At 31.8% G+C, this 16,953-nt stretch overlaps 1 protein-coding gene across 1 annotated transcript in view; it reads right to left on the bottom strand.

Moving 5' to 3' along the window:
• Positions 1-16,953, bottom strand: part of RapGAP1 (Rap GTPase activating protein 1) — a 247,916-nt gene that overhangs the window by 151,685 nt on the left and 79,278 nt on the right. The gene's annotated exons all lie outside the window — the stretch shown is intronic.

Below are 16,953 nucleotides of genomic sequence, written 5' to 3'. Positions count from 1 at the left end.
CAACCACCCCATATGTTCACAAAAGTCTATTCCACTTATAACCAATCAATTAATGGTTATTTTATCTCAGTTTTTTGTCATAGCTAGCCACGTGCTCGTCAATTGTCAGCAACTAGCCTATGAAAGTAAACAGATGGCATCAAGGTGTTCTAAACGATGAGATAACTATATTAATAGATGTGTTTGTAGCTTTTCTGTTAAATTATTTGATATAAAGTTTATATTAATAGTTGGCGTTAGGGTTTCCAATCCCGCAGCTAGAAAACAATCTTGGTATTGCGGGTATGGAAATTTTCAATAGAATTTTCACTTGTTCTTAAAAATATATACAAAATGCTCAGCTTTTAAGCATGATAAAATTTATTTAGACAATATAATTATGATTTCGTCCAAGTCTCGTAAATTAAGGGGTGGGTCGCTTGAAGGATACAACGCTTATTTAATATTTCTAACCCTATTTTCTTAAGACAAATGAGGCGGCAACTTTTATTACAAAATGAAGATCTATTATTTTGTTTTCATAAAAAATAATTTAAAGGTGACCGTAAATTATACGAGGGCGAGTATATATTATTGTATACTAGTGGACCCGAACGCGGCTACGCCCGCTTGAACTATAAGAATATTTATTAAATATATTTATGAAATGATTGTCAGTTTTCAATAGAGAGATGCGTTAAGCGAGCTCATTTTGGGTGACGTTTTCTAACAACAAACTTTGCAAGCCGTTGCTTAGCAACGACGGTTGTTATTAACATGGCGGAATAAATTGTATGTCAAATTAATAAATATTTTAATATATGGGTATATATCGAAAAACAATACAAATATGAGAAAAAAAAGTATCCTATGTTCATCCCGGGACCCTCAAGTATCTCTATATGAGTATTTTATCACAGTTCAATTAGCGGTTTGGCCCTGATTGCGTAAAAGACAGACAGACAGACAGACAGAGTTACTTTCGAATTTATAATATAGGTATGGATTCTAATTTCAAACCTAATATTAAGACAGTAGTAGAGTATAAGAAAATATGTAAAAGCTTCATGTTGTTTTCCGTATATAGCAGGGTGGTTTGAAGAAACCTACTCTTAAGACATTCCGCTCCTCTCGAACCACGAAATTTTCGAGATATTGCGTGTTGAGTGACGGAGCTTAACGACTCGCTTTGCCTAATTTACCAAAGCGAGGAATTGAACCCGCAGCCACTGCCTTTACAGACAAACGATGCGATGAGAATTGTGAAAGATAGGTACCTAATGGTAAACAGGAATAAAGAAAACTAAAATTTTCTTTTTCTGTAACTAGTCTTGACAAGTTTCATGTTACTTTTAGTTTATACATATATCCATAACCTACTCTCGATATGAGGACAGCACTAATTGCAGCATAGAACAAAATGAGCATAATTAAAAATAAATGGGGGAAATGGGGAAAGTAGGTCCTCGCTGGTATTTATTATCTCGGTTAAAATGAAAGTCACCACATTTAAAATTGTCGTTCTTACATTTACTCTATCATTATGAATACAAGTAATGAAAAAAAATTGGAAATTGCTCGCCAAGTATACAAGTTTAAAAGTCAAATCAACACCCGTGACATCCTGTTAAGATAATAATATTAACTTGTCCCTTACAAGTGTATATTAAGAAATCAGAACTATAAAACCCCATAATTGAGAGGCACAAGTAGCTTCCGTTAGAAATAATTAGGCACTTAGAAAAAACTGGCATTAATTAAATAAAATCTGGGAAATGTAGCGAAGCGTGATATGTCACGGGCGGCGGAACAGCTCGTTACCCATAGAGACCGTATTCATAATGCGTACAGTATATAATTTAACAAGAATACTTCATATATAATGGTTCAAACGTTATTAAATATTTTAGACTTTTATGTTATTTTACGATTTACCTATATCTTTATTTAATATTCATTAATTATAAATTTTGTCTTCTATTATTTAAGGTAATTTTGCAAAAGATTATATTACTTTAATATCAAAATTATGAAAATAACATTTTCTTATGGTAAATATTAATTTGTGCATATAAATAATAATATAATGGTAAGGAAATTAGATATCATAATAAGATAAAAAAAAGTGTAGGGATTACTGTAGTGGTAGTAGTAGAAATAAAAAAGTAATAAAAAAAAACTTCAAATTTTCTTGGAATAATTTGGTCTCGCTTATGACCTTTAACTATTCAAAAGCTCTATCTTAAAATTATCCTGGTTAAAAATTAAAACATTTAGTTATCAAAATTATTAACTTATACTAACACATTAAAAGCAAACAGATGAAATGCAATCTCACGAAGAAACAATATTAATAAGGTACCTTTATATTGAGGGCACATTCGTAGGGCAGATGGAGATTGAAACATATATTATGCAGCTTCCTAGCGCAGAACCGCGGAATCATCTGAGTAAATAAATATAGACTAAGTACTCACACAGCACAGTCGGTTACGTAACTTCATAAATAATATTTACAATGCGAAGATGCTTTCATCCTATATACAAAATGTACCACGTAAACATTCTCATGATATGGGATGTGTTATAGAAATGTATGGATAATAAATATTTTAAACAATATTGGAGATCAAACAACAACAGTTAAGCAATAGTTTGGTCGCGATGGATATTAAAGTTACCAGTGTAGTGGTAGGGTTTCATTATCTGGAGGTAAGCCTGGATGTAGTACCAGGTCATTCTTATCATAAAAATGCTTCTCGAAATTGTACTAACTTGTAATATTTGGTCTCCTTAGAATGGCATTGACTACATCTATTTTTCTTTAGAGTCAAGCTTAAGCTTATATAGCAAACATATACTCTGGTAATAACTATCTTCTTTTGTTTAACAAATAGTTAAGAATAAATTGGATTTGTGTTTTTTTTTAATAAAAAAAATATATTCGTCAAAACATACGAGATTGACATTTCGTATTCAACATTTTTACATGACAAAGTAAAACTCGCGCCACCGTAAAGGTGCACGGATTTCAAAATTAAAAAATCGATCCTTTGTTAGGCAATCGTTACAATAGATGAAAATACAATTTTTAATTTCGTATTCAAGTACCTAGCTAGCTAGTATTAAAAACATGCGTTCTTTGAAATTAATTAGTTCCATCAATCATTTATGAATGGTGACAGTCCGCGTCGGCCCACTGGTTTTAAAAAGGCTAACCATGCACTCTAATTTTGTAACTTGATTCAGAATTGCATTGTGCATCCAACCCTTCTGTTATGGAGGAGTTAAAAAGAGAAGTATAGATCACGCCCGGACCCGGACTGCTGGGCGGAGACACGTGGCGATAATATTTGGTGTTTTTGATAACGGTGTTTTGGGTTTGGGCGTGATTGCATACAAATAAGAGTAACTATATAAATGTTAATTTTAAGTAATTTAAATTGAATTGAATTGAATTGATTGAATTAGGCAAGAACTAAGTGCAGATTTCTTTTTTTAAATTTCACTTAAAGTGAAACTATTTTTTTTTTATTTGTATCTTTTGATATAAATTATAAAGTTTTCAAATTTCATTTATAGTACGTTTATTTCAAAACGTAGGCGTTCTAAATGTGACGTGTGACTATGTACAAAATAAATATTGTAAAATGGAAAACAAAGAGCTGTGTCACTTTACCCTCACCTCCTCTCTGTGTATTTAGAAAAAATCAGGCCATGTCTGAATAAAAAAAATAACATATTATTCACTCTAACACAATACTCGCTCGTGCCTCTATAAAATTACAGAGAGCATCCATTTGTTAATAAACATTATAATAAACCTGAACGTCGCAGCCGTCACTATTTTCTCTTTTTTCTGTCAAAAAGCGTGTGTCGTCATATGTATGACGATATATTAGCATATGTAAGGGTGTCGGGAGAGCTGTCATACACATTCATCAAAATGCAGGGTTGAGCTGACCTTTGGGTCTTCATGCTGAATGTTTTGACGGTTGATGGTCGATTTTAGTATGGGGTTCGGTCTTTATTTCGCCTTTTTGTAGTTAGAATTTTTGTATTATTATGATAAAATTTAAAGTATTATATTTTATTTTCTTTTATAATACAAGTAAAACTTTTAACTTATAAACATTTTTAGTTTTTATATAAATAACTAGACAAAATTATATTTTAAATAATGAATGAATTCTATAATGTCACACGAACAATGACTTCACCTGAAGTATCTCTTCAGGTAATATATTATCAATGGATTCATTCTTAGAATTACTTTTGTTAGGTATTTAGTTAATATAAATATTTAATATTAATTGTAAGATTAGTTTATATTTTAAAGAAAAATACTGTATTTTTCTAGGGTACCCATAATTAAGGAACCTTATTAAATAACATTTGCTTGAAATTATCACATTAAAATAAACAAAAATTGAATTAATAACATTTACATAACTATTTTAAACAAGTAGATGCAATACCAATCTTATTTTTGTACTGATTTAAACATATAAAACACGAAGTTATACAAACAAACAAGAGGGATCGTTTTTTTATTATTATGAAAAACGTATAGAAATTCATTTGACATGACAATGCGCCGGCGCGTCTTTTGTACGAATTCTGATTTGCATTGTGACATTTGTCGGTGTAAATTCTACTCGACGAATAAAATACTCAACTCCCTAGACTAGAGTAAATATGTTTATTTAATATTATCTAAATAATATTATCAACAATAAAAATATTGAAATTAATTTTATTGAAAAGTGATAAATAAAACGTTATTTTCCTTTAATTTTCATCTGGATTATTTAATTAAACTTTGAGTGAAATTAAAGCTAAGTCTAAAACTTCAAAAAAATGCGTGCGTATTTTAGTGAAAAAGAATGTTCATATCTTTAGTCAGTCAAATGTTTATTCTAAAAAATTTTACTATAGAATATTAGCCTTTTAAAAAATAAAATTAAAATTAAAAAAAAAACAATAAAGATATTATTTTTTCAATCCAATTTATAATAATTCTAAATGCATTGTATTTATTTTCTATACAATAAAAGTTAAATTCAGAAAAGAAAAGAATTTCCAATTAAGTATGTTACAAAATGTATAATGAACTTTACAACCATTGTTTTGACGGTGAGAAAATATAACCCTAAATTATTGATATTGTATAATCTGTTCATTATTTGTATTGTGGTATTGTATGAACATTCTTAAGTTTTTGACTTGAAAGGTTAATTATTATTTTTTGAACTCTTATGATAATGTGAAACTTAGGTATTTATAAAGGTTTAGTTTCGAATTTGATTATATTGATTACTTTTACACTTGTAAGAAACGTATTACATTTTTGTGAAGAGATACATGTAGGTGTAAATTGAAATCATTTTTTTAAATAATATATTTGAACCTATTACCTAGGTACTCGTGACATATCACGAGGGTTTTTTTCTTAAAAAATACTGAAGTTTGCCTTTATAAAATAATATTACCACAAATTTTGTAATGCAAATATATTATGTAAATATTTTATTAATAATTGGGGTTTATAAGGCCCGCACTTATACACCGCTCTTAAGTTCGACATCGATTTATAAATATGGGCCTAAGTATCTTATAATAAAAGATAAAAAATAAATATTTTTTTATTAAAATGTCTACGCACTATTTTGATTTTTTAAATTTGTAGGATCCGGTGAAACAAAGTGAATAGAGAACGGAGTGTCTTGACATTTAGTTATCTCTCACTACGCTATGTGGATTAAAGCGATGAGGCTTAAATATCAATTATACATTTAGAAATTTTCAGACATTTATTTGATTCAAATATTTTTTTTAGATTTTTTTATTTTTTCCATAGATTCTAGTTGCCGTGAAATTTCTATATACGCAACAATACCGGTTCAACGTTGAACAATGGAATGCTGACTATATTGGCGTTAGCGAAAACTTTGCAAATAGTTTTTTGTGACGAAACTCTACGCCCCTTTCAACTGACGGGTGAAAATAAAATACGTTGTTACCGCCTTTGTCTTTCTATTTGTTCTATCCTGTTACAATTTACCACGTGTTTGCTTGTTTCAAAAAACATATAAGGATAATATTGATATTTATAATGTACTTAAAATGTTGATTTTGGCAACTAGTTTTGCAACTAGGCTGCTAAAAAGTGTAATAGATAAAAATATGTTAATTAGGACAGTAAATATCGGCTTTTATTGTAATTTAAATTATATAGTAAAATTTTGTTGTTTAAAATTTGTTCTAAAATAATTGTAAACAATAAAAAAGTTTGCTTTTATTGTTTAAAATTATTTTAGAACGATCTACGAGTTACTTGTAATCGTTTAAAATGTTATAAAAAGTATTTATTTTCGTTCACGTTGTATGCCACACATAGCAGGGTAGGCGGAGGGAAGTGTCTTAATGGGAACAGAGTGTTAAGACATCCCATTCCCATTAAGATACTTCCGTTCCCCATATTCCGCCGAATGCTGGATTTGCTCGGCGTTGTGTTCCTTGGCGGAGCACAACGCCGCGCTTCTTTTATTACAATAACAATTTTAATCCTAGCCTAAGCATAATTATATACAAAGTTTTTACACAGTTGAGTGAAATCCTTATTTGAGCCTATAGAAATAGAAATAAAAACCTATAGAAACAAAATCGTCTCGTCCGTCCTTTACCCTTTTAGCTTATTATGCAACACAAAAAAAAAATATTTACACAATTTTTTTCGCTTCGCCTTTTGGAGGTTGATTGCGGTTACTTTTATTTGTGTCTATTGTCGGTTTGTTTGCTCTACTTGTTTAGACGGGAACAAATGAATAAATATGGGCAATCACAATAAATTGCTTTTTTTGGTTCGTAGGCGCTGGGTCGCTTCGAACGAGCCAAATGTACGATAGTCATAATAAATGTATAGTGTTTACTTTTAATATAAGATGGTATAAAGAAAAAAATTGTTTATATATTACTAGAATTTAACGTATTTAGCTACATTTTTTTTATATATGCGTTAATTGTGAGTTCGAATTCTATTTTAATTTAAGTTATTGACTAAGAGCTTTTAAACTCTAATTTTAAGCTCTAAATTCTAAGCTAAAAATAAATGAACCGGCAAAATGGTTCGTTATAATAAATAAAACGGCACTACAAAGACCCCCTTCGGAACGACTATAAAAAGTGACACTTTAAATCAAACTCTTAACGCCTCGTTTGAAACTCAATAAATTTTGCTCCAATACGTCGTTTCTCTTTCATAGAAATAAATCTGGAATAACTGTAACATTATATTGATTTTTCACTGACATGTGACATAAAATTTTGATGATTTTTCTGTTTATTGTTATTTATTTGTCAATGTCTCTATAACTGAATGACTTAACACTAGGTTCCTTCTGCCTACTCTGCTGTGTGTAAAAATACAGATTAAAAAATATTAAAACATAAAATGTACACAACAACTCCATACTTAATCCATTCAATAGCAATTTTTAATCTATCTATTTTTTTCTCTCAAAAAATTGAATTATAATTAATTTCTATCCCGAGACCAGTCGTGACGCCGGGGCACTAAGTGCGACTGGAAAACCGACTGGTTGACGATTCCCACTCGAGGAAATGAAATATTTCGCTCTAGTGTCGAGGCAAAGGCGTTGAGTTCTGTCACTTAACACGCAATGCGTTGCGTTAAAAATAATAATAACAAAAAACTTTACAAAAACATGTTTCTCCTTGTTATTATAACAACACACATTATGAACTTCCTAAATTTAATTTTCACAGTCAACGACGCCCCTATTATTTTTATTATGGCAAGAAGTTGATTTGTAGAGGCGGTCGTCACAGTGTTCGAGCATACACAATTACTCGCGTCCGGCACGCGTCTTGTTAAACTGCTGGTGGCGGTTCGATTCCTTAGATTAAAAATATTAATAATATTTGCATAAATAAACATATTTTGTAGATTTTTTGCTAGTTTTTTTGGTTATTTAGATATAGTGTCTTGTTTATTGGTGTTTTATTATAAGAAGTGTTGAAGCAGGCGGCACAAGCGTGTGACGCGAATGGTGTGGATTCGATTCCTACAGACAATGGGGAGGGGAGTGTCTTAATAGTAGGTTCCCTTTGCCTACAGTGCTACACGCGGGATAATGCGTGAAATTGAATAACAACATAATTTACAATATAAGTTACGTATTATCTTCTTGTAATAAATTCAAAATCAATCCTTACAGAATATTTACGAAAGAAAATAACTCGTAAATCGCATTTTGTACTCAACTGGCACCCTAAAACCCATAAAATAGAGGATGAAATTGTATTAAGTGTGATTTTACGTAGAAAGTAAGTACGTCTGACTAAAATTGTACAAACGAGTTTTTGCATTCAAACCTCATGAAGGGCTCACACCGGAAAGGAACTGGAATGCCACGCGTCTTACATTGTAGATAATATTTAATCAAATGAATTGATCTTTTCGAAAAGGATATGACAGCCCTATTTGTGTTTTTTTTTATTATTTAAAGAAAAAAAAGTATAAGTTATAATTAATAGAAATCCGGTCAAATACAGATATTTCTGGTAATTCTGGTTGATATTGGATATATGATATCTTTTTAAAAGTTTTTTTTCTATAACATTTTAGTAAATAGCGCATACAAATTGCTATAATTAATAATACATAAGTATTAGTATAAATACTGACTAAGAATGAAGCTAACAATATTAACCTTCATAACCACGAGGTATGCAGTCTTAGAGAATATTTTCTCAAGATTGACGTGGATATGCACAAGGATGTGGTAACAGTTGACAAAGGCCTTACTCCTCTTTCCTTGGGCAAAGAGAACTGGCGTCGGCCTGTAGTACTTACTACTTCTGATCGCATGGCTGTATGGAAGAGCAAGGAGCTGCATGGTAGATTCCATAGAGCCCTAGTGGGCCAGGACGTGGATACTGTTTCATCATTATCTTGGTTACAGTTTGGGGATCTTTTCGGAGAAACTGAAGGTTTTGTCTGTGCAATTATGGACGAAGTTATCAAGACACGGAACTACCAGAGACATATTATGAAAGATGGCACTATCGACATCTGCCGGGCGTGTCATCGACCTGGGGAGTCCCTCAGACATATTGTCTCTGGTTGTTCTCATCTTGCTAATGGCGAGTATTTGCATAGACACAATCAAGTAGCCAAGATAATACACCAGCAACTTGCTCTTCAATATGGCCTTGTAGAATTGGAGGTGCCTTACTACAGGTACAATCCCATGTCGGTTCTTGAAAATAGCTGTGCTTTGCTCTACTGGGATCGGTCTATTATTACTGACAGGTATATTGTTGCCAATAGACCTGATATAGTACTAGTAGACCGAGCGGCGCGCCGCGCAGTGATTGTTGACGTTACTATCCCACATGATGAAAATCTCGTGAAGGCCGAAAAAGAAAAACAATCTAAATATTTGGACCTAGCCCATGAGATTACCGCCATGTGGGATGTCAATGCGACTATCATTGTGCCGATAGTGGTTTCGGTTAACGGTCTAATAGCGAAAAGCCTCGACCAACACCTTAAGAGGCTATCGCTTAGCTGTTGGATCAAGAACCGGATACAGAAGGCAGTAGTACTTGAGACGGCACGTATTGTGCGGCGGTTCCTCTCTCTGGAGCCCTAGCCACCGATGGCTTGGACCCTTGTCCCGCCCTCGGAAGTGTGGTTTTTTTTTTTTTTTTTATATTTTTAAATGTATCTTTTTTATAATAATTTATATTTAAAAATGTAAAATTGATTCGCTTATTTAATAAAAGTATATTCTGTGTTAAGTACGTATATATAGTCATATTATATAGTCGTATAAATTATAATTTGTATAATATTGAAAAAAATATACGTAAACCTACAAACAATTTTTTGTAATATTTTCAATGCTAAAAACGTCAATTACTTATATTTAAAGAAATATAAAAATAATAAATGAGTCTATTTGCGTCATTACAGTACTAATTTTCATAAAAACAGGTTATACTGTACACAACGTAACCTAGGAGCCTAGATTTAAATATTTAGTTCCTTTTAAGATACTTCCGTTGTCTACTTTCTGCCGAATTCTAAAGCTATTGCGTGTCGAATGGCGGAACCTAACACCGATTATTATCGGAGGAAAAGAAAATATTAAATATTTTCTTCCTCTTAGTGGGAATCGAACCCACAACTGTCTCCATTACAGTTGCATGCTTATACCCCTGCGCTACGAGGGCCCCCACACACCATTCTTCTATAACTTTTGCTTCTAAAAAAATACTGCCATCTAGCGGACGCTTATTGAACCATTATTGATGTCAAGTAATCTAGTTTCTTTTAGTATTGATAGATGGAGTAGTAATGCTAAAAAACGTTTTCCTATCTAATTTATTTAATGCAACGCCCATATTATAATTAAGTAAGGGTAACAATTTAAAGTAAATATTTTTATGATGATGATGATGCCCTAAAGCCTGATTTGTAATGCCCTAAAGCATTATAATATTTTTTTATATAACTTTACTTTTTTCAAAGCATATAAAAATAATAAGCGTGTAATAACAGCAAGTACTAAAATATTTGAATAAAAATAAATAAAAATACTTTTATTTTTTAGGCCATATTTTGCTAAGGCCGGTTAATGTCCCGCTAATCCTAAAATTATATTAAGTATTTTAATTAATTACCTTAGTATTAGAATTACAGTTATAAATGTTATAAAATTAAGTAATTGATATATTTAATTGCTTAATTATTAATATATGGTAATACCGTAGATAAATGAAAAATTAAAAAAAAAAAAGTAGGTAAACTTTAATTGATAGGCATAGGTATGTTGACATATAGGACAAAATAATATACCTAAGTCTGTATTGGTTTTTTAACTGACTTCTTTTTTCTTTTATTCGTTACCTTTACCATTTTTTTTATTTATAGTTTTAATTCTCAATTATTATCTATTTTATAATTGTATATATTTTGATTACGAAATGATGAAACATTCGCATCTTTTGATGAGATTGACTTAAGAACAATTATTTTTTTCTGTGCTACAAGACACTGGTTCTGGATATTTGCTATTAATTTCAGCTATTTACTTAAACCAATACAACGAAAAAACATATCTTGACAGACGGACAGAAACAGACAAACAGACAGATGAATACGCAACTCAAAAAATGACTATAAAAATATTTTTTTCATATACTTAAATCTAGTCTAAAAAAAAACTGAGTAACGATTACTTTCTCATTAAATAAAACAAAGTTATAGTAATTAATCATTTCTAAAATTCAAACTACGAAGTTTAGCAAGTCTAACGAATAAAGTTGTCCATTCAAATTTGATTTACATAAAACTATTTTACTAAAGGGGTTATTTCAAGAAAAGCTTTTATGTAATTTACTTTGGTGTACCTACGCTGGATCGCGTTTTAAAATAATCTTATAATATATAGAAATTATTATTTATTTACTATTATTATATAATATTTAATTTAATTTACATGATTTTTTAATTTCCGATGAGACACAAACTTTTTGCAGCATACGTTTGTGTTCCGTAGAGACACAAACGTATGCTGCAAAATCGACTGGTTGAGGGTTCCATCCCCACTTGAGGCAATAAAATATTATAATAATACAGCAGAGATATCGTATAAGAGTTTAGTTTATTTAGGTACCTATGATACCCTAAAAACTTAATTGAATTAAAACGAATTTAACTGTTTTTCAATAATTATGAAAGTATAAATAGTATTGCTAATATAGATTAATTATTGACATAAAATATACTTTATAAAAAAAATCAGCTTCACGCTGTATCCCGAACACAGCAGAGTAGGCAGAGGGGGGAGGGTTGCAGAGCTTAACGCCGCGCTTTTGCCTCAACACCAGAGCGAAGAAATGGAAATATAAACGTCAATAAATATTTCACTTATTCGAGTGGGGATCGAACCGACAACCGCCGCGTTACAGTCACACCCTTGCACCATTCGTTACGACGGCTTATATATTATGTTATTCAATATTTAAGCAAAATATAGCTTAAATATTCACGAACTGCCTGCGACACTAGTGTTACGATAACACCAAAATGTCTTGACCCCTACAAATCTTTCCCTTCATTTAATATCTCAATAATGTATACATAAGCAAAGATCTAGTTAAACTAGTTGCTAAATCTTCTTGAAAACGATATTTCTTCCGCCTTAGGATAAAATGACGTCGTTAGTGCTTTGACAGGTTATACCTTTGTCAAAGGTAACAAAGGGAAATTATTGTTGACTCTAGGCTAGAGTCAGTACAGGTAAGTATAGGTAAGTACGTACTACCGTTTACGTAAGTGTTGATAGAAGAATCCAATATTGGATACACGAATTAATTTAATTGGATGCGTGAATTTGAATCTGTTGACTTGAATAAGGAATTAACTTTAAATCAGGTTTTTTGCGTGTTTAGCGGCGGAACTAAACGCAGCGCTTTGCCTCGATACCAGAGCTAAGAAATTAGTATATTAAATATTTTATTTGCTCAAGTGGGAATCGAATCTACAACCTGTCGCTTAACTTTAAAAAATAAAATATTTTAACAAAATCTTATAGTCACCTAACATTACATAAACTTTTAAGTAAATTATGGTAATTCTGTACTAAAATCGTACAAAAGTTATTTTTTCACGCACTTTATTTCACGGTCCGTTTACTACGAACGTAGTACGAACACCGTTGTGTAACAGTCCACGTTGTAAACGGTGATCTAATTTGAAATTTTAACAATATATATATACATGAGTAAATATCTACGCTTCGCGCTCGTGGTAACATAGTGTTAAGGCACTCCGTTCCCCACTTTCCGCCGCTCGAGCCATGACGTGTCTTGCCACCAGAGCGAAGAGTAAGTGAAATTCTTAATATTAGGCTCCCTCTGCCTTCCATTTTCGTTTCCCGAGTGGGAATCGAACCCAGAACCGTCGTATCTATAGTCACACGCTTGTACCGCTGCACTATGCCGGCCTCAAGTTATTTCACATCTGTGAACCTAATTATGTGTTTTATTTACGAGAAGTATGTTAAATAAATTGAATTTAGCAAAGAATTAACATTATCTAAATAGATAATATATAATATAAAATATTATAACACAATTTTATAAACCACTAGACCCTTTTTTCTTAATCTATTTTCCACTAATCGCATTATTTTAATCTTAACTTTCAACTTCTACATCATCCACTTAACCCAGATAAGCCTACTGTCCTATATTTAGGACAGTAGAAATAAAAAAAATATCAGAATACCCTCTTTATCTAAGATTATTTAGTCTTATGATTTGCAGTAAGAAACGTGTCAGCTTTATTAGAAAAAATAAAAAGACAGTTATTTTAACAGTTTTACCTTATATTTTACCTTATAAGTGTGTAATAAAAGTGCGTTGCAGACATGGCAAATGACAGGTATGTATAAAAAGTTATATTTTACTCGTGAGTTGTTTTTTTCTGTGTTAATATCTAGTTGATAACCTTAACTTTTGTACTAAATAAATATTCTAGCAAAATAATATAAATAAATTACGTATAACTTGTTACAAATACTAGCGTACTATATATAGGACAGTAGGATAATATACATGATTTTAGTACAATAATACAACTTTTTCTTTACAGACCGTTAGCTGCGCATGAAATTTTAGATGCTTTAGAAAATGTTTCTGATAATGAAGAAGATTATAGAGAACGACTGATATGTATTCTACCTCCTCCTGTTGATCCTGACTGTCTCACTGACGAAGATTCGGGTGAAGAAGATAATGTAACTTTGAATAATTTGCCACGAAACATTCTGCTTCAACCGGCTGAAGTAATGATTCAAGGGCAGATTATGGTGAGTGATACAGAAGAAGAACCTTCTGATTCTACAGATCGAACTAAACGTAGGCGTACCTACGCATGGAGAAAACGGGACTTGGCAAAAATCCCGTGAATTGGCCAGATGTTCAAGGCGCTTGCCAAGATAAGCGCCCAATTGAGTGGTTTGAAAACTTCTTAGATGAAGATGTTATTTCGTTGTTGGTGTCAGAGAGCAATAAATATGCTGTCAAAAAGAATTTGCCTGGAGACATAACCACTGAAGATATGAAATGTTTCATCGGCATATTGTTGGTTAGTGGTTATTCATGGCTCCCCCGTAGAAGAATGTATTGGGAAAACTCCCCTGATACAAAGAATGAATTGATCAGCTCGGCTATGACTAGGGATAGATTTGACTTTATTTTTCGCCACCTTCATGTCAATGATAATCTGGATTTGCAAGACAAATACACAAAAGTACGCCCCCTAGTTACACTTCTAAATAAAAAGTTCTTAGAGTTTTCTCCTCTTGAAGAGCATTACAGTGTAGATGAGGCCATGATCCCCTACTATGGTAGACATGGCTGCAAACAGCACATAAAAGGTAAACCTATTAGGTACGGGTTCAAAGCTTGGGTTGGTGCTACACGGTTAGGTTAGTATGTTTTTGGATGGAACCATACCAAGGTGCTACAACTATGTGCAATCCAATATATAAAGAATTGGGGCTGGGTGCAAGCGTTGTTCTCACTTTTTGCGATGTGCTGATTTCACGTGGCTTCGACCTTCCTTACCACGTAGTTTTTGATAATTTTTTTACTGGGTCGTAAAGACCAAATGAATCAACTGGTTATTCCTCAATCGAAGCAAACACACTGTCGTCAATGTCACAAAAAATGTTTGACACGTTGCAAAAAATGTGATGTTGGAGTGTGTGTCAAGTGTTTTGAAACATATCATTCATAAATAGTGTTAATCTAGTAAATTACATATAACAATGGGTAATATAATCAATAGTTATCTAATAAACTACACTTTTTGATTACATTCTGTTTTGTCATAAATGGTCTTTTATTTCCTCTTATTATCCTACTGTCCTACATATAGGACGGCTGTTTCCCTGAAAGCCTTACACTTAATTTTTTTTTCATATTTTTTTTTATGTTGCATAAGATCTAATAAACTAAACAATGTAACTTTTTTCAAAATTTTCAGAAAATTTTAGTTTCAGGCTTATCTGGGTTAAGTAATGTCTGTAGAACAGTTTATTCATCTATCTATATATATAAAATCGAAAGGTCACTCACTCATCACGAAATCTCAGAAACTACATGTGCCAGGAATCTCAAATTTTGCATAGGAGTTACTTATAGGACGTAGGTACTCATGTAGACAGAAATCAATAATAACGTAGTACACGCAGGCGAAGCCGCGGGCGGGCCGCTAGTTCATTTATAAAAACCATAACAAATATTAAACGATATGAACCCCAACAATAATATTGTACAGATTTGGTGGTATGCCAGCTTGCTCGTAAAGCAGTTGATTTTGAATTTGTCGTAAGGCGACGTCGGGACGGCTCTCGCCCTATTTCATTAACTTTTTACGATCAAAAACATTCTTAGCCATGTTTCTGTCTGAAAAAATTGACTTGTTTTGATCTTAGAAAGGTTTATGGGGGATTTAGGGGTTATGGCGTTCAACAGTCAACTAAGCTGTAGGAGTGTATTAGATTTTGTGAGGCATAGATGTTATTTACATAATTTAGGTAATTTGTTTTTTTTTATGTGTGTGTTTATAGAAATTTTCTATAAAAAAGTTCATTATTTTTTTAATGTGCAATGGATAAGATCATCGATATGTATATTATAGTGTCTTATCAATTCGTTTTCTCTGCCTTTACTGTGGGATGCAGTGACGCTAAAAATATTTTCAATAAGATGTAGGTATAATAGTATATTTTAGCTTAAAAAATATTTTTAAACTTTAGTGGTAATAGCCACTTATGTAACCTTTAATAAAATTCACTATTATCATATATTTGCTTTAGAATAGACCTGTACGGGCAGTAACTATATGAATTTCTTACAAGGGGCGATTCGCTTGTTCATAAATAAACTATATTAGTACACATTGTACGTACAATGTACATACAATGTACACTTAAAGTACACAAGTTTGTACTTCGTAGGTACACAAACACGTAAATTGCTTTTATAAAAATAATTTGCGAGCGGCGCCGGTAGGTCGGCCATTGGTAATCAATACCTAATGTTGGTAATAGGTATTAGTAAGACGGTATTAAGATTTACTCACGTCATTAATACCGTTTTTTATTTATTCTACCTTAATATAGTTCTTGATTTAGAATTAAGTGTTTTCTAAATCTAAGAAAATGCGTGCGACTGTAAACACGACAGGTTTTGAGTTCGATCCCCATGCGAGGCAATGAAACATTTAATATTTTCATTTCTTCGCTCTGGTGTCAACCACTTAACACTTAACAGGCAATGCCTTCATAATTCGGCGGAAAATGGGAAACGGAGTGCCCTAACACTATTTTCCCTCCCTCCCAGGATGTAGCGTGAAACAAAAAAAATAAGATACACAAAAATGCACATGTTCACAACTGTCCATGTTCAAAGCTGTGTCATGACACATATTTAAAGAAAACAAGTAAATATTTACTAAATATATTAACCACGTTTGAATTAAGCTTAATAAATAACTTGAACTCGGTAATTTGTGAAACAACACCCATTTGTATTGCTTAGGTCGGTCACGTCATGTTTACTCGGGAACGTGAACTACTATAGTAGGGTAGGTACCCAGTAGGTACTCGCCAGACGTACCGGCGCCTTCTATACTAGAATTGTAATGTGACCAATATACGAGAATAGATAATATTTATTGATTTTTTGATTCATATATAGCGATATATATGTGAAATAAATTGTTGTTTTTTTTGTATTAATAAATGTTTTATAGTAAATCGAAAATTTTAAATCGTTTTCAGAGGAAATTAGCTTAATTTCCACATAATTTAATGGTATTGGTTTTTTTTTAAATAATTTTGTAAGTATTTTTGAGTTAACAAACGG

Source organism: Heliconius melpomene, chromosome 5, assembly GCF_056956725.1.
Source record: "Heliconius melpomene rosina isolate 202511_hmr_F chromosome 5, ASM5695672v1, whole genome shotgun sequence".
Classification (NCBI taxonomy): domain Eukaryota; kingdom Metazoa; phylum Arthropoda; class Insecta; order Lepidoptera; family Nymphalidae; genus Heliconius; species Heliconius melpomene.
Note: the sequence above shows the minus strand (reverse complement) of the source record. Positions and strands in the feature narration are given on the sequence as shown.